Here is a 4228-nt window from a genome sequence, read left to right as displayed (position 1 = left end):
GCTGGACCACGATCTGAGACGCCGGATCGTGGGCTGTCACGGACTCGGACGTGGGTCGAGCCCACGTCTCTCCTCGCGGCTGAGCCTATATAAGTGTGCGGTGCCCCCTAACCCTAGCCGTCACGAACAGATCACATCTGCTCACGCGCACTCCCACCGTCGTTCCTTTGCTGCTGCTGCCGCCAGTGATTCCATCCCGTCCGCCGTCTACATGGTCGACGGGAGAGCAGGTCTCCGAAACCCCGTCTCTCATGTTCCTGTACGGGAGAGAGGCGAATAGGTTTTTGGGAAGCGACTGCTCGCTGTTCGTCTACTTCCTCTACGTCCGCGTCGCCCTCATCATCACCATGTCCACCGACGCCGAACGTGCCGCCGCCGACAAAGCTGAAGCCGACAAGAAGGCCGCCAAGGACGCCGCCAAAGCCATGGCCTACTGGAGGGTATAACTCGTTTATCCCGCTCCTACTGTTTTCTGTTTTAGCCATGCTAGCGTTATACGTAGATCTTTCTGCAATTAGCGTAGTATGTGCTTGCGTGACTGAATATCAGTATGCGTTTATTTGTGTCAATGCCATGCTAGCGATTTACTCGTGGATTAATTTAATCGAGAAATTGCCTATTTACTCAACAATATTTTGAGGCGGAGGTAGTACTTTTTTATTTAACTGATACCGGTTGAGATTTATTGAACTGTTTCATTAGACCTTATGCCTCCTTTACTTTCATTTCATAGTTGGAATAGAGGAAAAGGCCTTCATGGCGCTTTTACGCTTAATGTATACCGGAAAGTTGACACCAACAATTGAGTCCACTCTTCTGGTTGATATCTTGATGGCCGCGGAAAAATTTGAGGTTGTTTCTTGCATGAAGCTTTGTAGCCAGGGGCTCATAGACTTGCCTATGACCCTAGAATCGGCAGTGAGGTGCCTAGATCTCCCATGTACCATTCCATTGGCAGCTGCCATCACAGAGGCAGCCAAGACCTTCCTTGCTGAAAGTTACAAAGAATTCCTGTCAACAAAGTAAGTGATCCTCGTTTGATTCAGATATCTCCTTTTCTTTTTGCGGGAACATGTGGACATTGTTGTCATAGAAACGTTATATTAAGGCATAGCATGGTTTCATCTCATTTCAGGTTCCAAGATGAACTGACGAGGGTCCCTCTCGCTGGAATTCGAGCCATCTTATCCAGGAATTGCCTTGGGTTTATATCTCAAGAAGCCGTCTATGAGTTTGGGCTTAGGTGGGCCTGTTCCCAGTACTCTAATTCAGAAGAAAGACACAAGATTTTGAGTTCACGGTTACTTCCACTAGTGCCATGAGTCCTCAGTATGGACGATTCAATTCTAATTGATCACTCGTCTGGTAAGCAACCTGTTGGTGCAGGGTCCCTTGGTCGGAGCTCATCGCTGATGACAACCCTTACTTCATTGATGACAAACTCCATCTGCAAGTTCACGTGAAGATAACACCACAGCTGTAGTGATGCATGTACTACCCGCAACCTTTATGGTCCTTGCAAGTCCCTCTTTGTTTCTGTGAGCGAGGGGAAGCCCCTGTTATTATCGAACATATAAAGGACGCTAGACTACCCGCCATTCCGAGGCATCCCTGTGCGCTAAGCTGGTTGGACCCAATGATTTTTTACTGTCGCTTTGCTTTTGGCTGCTGGCAGCCCGGCAGCCGTCTGTTTTCTTTCACGTTTTGTGCAGGTTCTAAGGTAGATGATAGATGGGTCGCGCTGGGTGTGGGAACATAAGAATTACATGGGGTTTCTCCTATTCTTCGTACAGGAGGCATGCTAAGCGTGGGTTGAAGGGTGAAAACATATCCCAAGCTTCCCTTCTCTTTCTCTCTTCTCAGTTCCCTCCCCATGGAGCCGCCGCCTCACCCGCACCCCCCTCCAGCGCCGCCGCCGCCTCTATAGTCCCTCCCCATAGCGCCTATCTGCCTCTTCCGCTCTTCCCCACTAGACAGCGCCTTTCCGCGTTCTTGATCCGGTGTTGCCTGCACGGTGGTTCCGGATAAGGAGAGCAGGGGTGGCGTGGTTTTTGTGATGAGTGTAAATGAGTAGGGGAGGACGAGAGGACGGACATGGGGGAAGGCGCAACGACGCCGGAGCTCGAGCGGCGCTCGCATCACGTTGGAGTGGAGCCGCCAACGCTGCCGATCATTGCTCGCTGTTCGTCGTCCTTCATCCCCAATCTAGGCTGCACTTTGCCCTCATTATCTTCTTCCCCCAGCTTTTGTCTCTTGATTTCATTGGTTTCTTGATTGATTATCGGACTTTGATTTCTTGATTTAGATTTTTTTCGGAACGTCATGTGCGCCCAGGTGGGTTGTCCCCACCTGATGGCCCCCGCAGACCCTGAAACCGACGCTATAAAACCTATTTTTCCAGAACAAAATCGGGGAGAAAGAATTATCGCGTTTCACGAGACGGAACCGCTGTCACCTCCTGTTCTTCATCGGGATGCCAGATCTGGAGTCCGTTTGGGGCTCCGGAGAGGGGGATCTTCGTTCTTCGTCATCACCAACCCTTCTCTATCGCCAATTCCATGATGCTCCCCACCGGGAGTGAGTAATTCCTTCGTAGGCTCGCTGGTCGGTGAGGAGTTGGATGAGATTCATCATGTAATCGAGTTAGTCTTGTTAGGGCTTGATCCCTAGTATCCACTATGTTCTGAGATTGATGTTGCTATGACTTTGCTATCCTTAATGCTTGTCACTTTGGACCCGGGTACCATGATTTCAGATCTGAACCATTTATATTATCACCATTATATCCATGTTCTAGATCCGATCTTGCAAGTTATAGTCACCTACTACGTGTTATGATCCGGCAACCCCGGAGTGACAATAGTCGGGACCACTCCCGGTGATGACTGTAGTTTAAGGAGTTCATGTATTCACCGTGTGTTAATGCTTTGTTCCGGTTCTCTATTAAAATGAGGCCTTAATATCCCTTAGTTTCCAATATGGACCCCACTGCCACGGGAGGGTAGGACAAAAGATGTCATGCAAGTTCTTTCCATAAGCACGTATGACTATTTACGGAATACATGCCTACATTATATTTATGAACTGGAGCTAGTGTCGTATTGCCCTAGGTTATGACTGTCACATGGTGAATATCATCCAACAAATTACCGATCCAATCACTACTAGGGAAAACTCTAGCAGTAGCACGGGTATTTTGCCTATCAGTAGCGCGGGATGCCGCGCTACTGATAAGGCGCTACAGCTAACATGTAGCAGTAGCGCGTGTCATCCAACACTACTGCTATACATGACTAGCAGTAGCGAGGTTTATTGCAGAGCGCTGCTGCTAATATCTGCAACGCTTTTTATCAGGAAGCGCTACTGGTATGGGACCACTACTGCTAACTTTATTCCCCTCGCTACTTTTAGTTTTATTAGTTTCTGGTTTTTTCTGCATATTTGTTTTGTATTTGAACAGGCTTTATACAATAATCTTTAGCATATCATACACATACAAATGTAATCATAGCATATACATACAAATAGTCTCATCAAATCATGTCATCATCATAATCATCATCCAACACAAAGTGGTCTCTCGTCATCATCTCGAAAATAGCGATACAAGTCTCGATTACTTGCAACTACATCGTCATCCATCTAAATAATGATATACGCGAGAGGAGCTATCACTTTGAGTGAGAGCGGAACTATGTAGTACATGACTTCGTATCCCTCTGTCGCATTAGCGTGAACCTAAACTAACTACTGGCTGTCGCTCGAAAATAACAAAGTTCATCGTACCCAAAATGCCCTAACTAGAGTGATCTTCGCTAGTCGAGGAGGACGGTTTAATTACATCACGAATAAAGTTTCGTCGTGCATAACTCAAAGTTTCGTGATACAGAAAGTATGGACTAAACAGACACATTGTCATATATCGACAATCACTCCAACATGTCGTGCCATCCATCCAAGTCAGGGAGATAGTCCCCGAGCTTAGTGAAAGGCTCCAGGTCGAGACGCTGAGCGGCTACGCGTGTTCGGACGTCTTCCCGTGACATTTGTCCTTCTTCGTAAAACATCCTTGTTTTTTCAACGACCTCCTTCATGATGATTTGGGCAAGTTCGCGCTGGATGTGATAGAACTCAGCTCGAAGTCGATGATCCTCGATATCTCCTAAGTTCTTTACCCATTGCAGAATATGGGCATCGCCAGATGTAGGTGACATGCGAAGGTTCTGGT

The 4228-nt window shown here is 47.6% G+C and overlaps 1 pseudogene; it reads left to right on the top strand.

The window, feature by feature from the left end:
* Positions 1-425: 425 nt before the first annotated feature.
* On the top strand, positions 426-1463 carry LOC123142397 (BTB/POZ domain-containing protein At2g46260-like; annotated as a pseudogene).
* Positions 1464-4228: the final 2765 nt, after the last annotated feature.

This window comes from Triticum aestivum, chromosome 6D (genome assembly GCF_018294505.1).
Source record: "Triticum aestivum cultivar Chinese Spring chromosome 6D, IWGSC CS RefSeq v2.1, whole genome shotgun sequence".
In the NCBI taxonomy this organism is placed as follows: Eukaryota; Viridiplantae; Streptophyta; class Magnoliopsida; order Poales; family Poaceae; genus Triticum; species Triticum aestivum.
The sequence above is the reverse complement of the archived record's forward strand: the minus strand, read 5'-3'. Positions and strand labels throughout refer to the sequence as shown.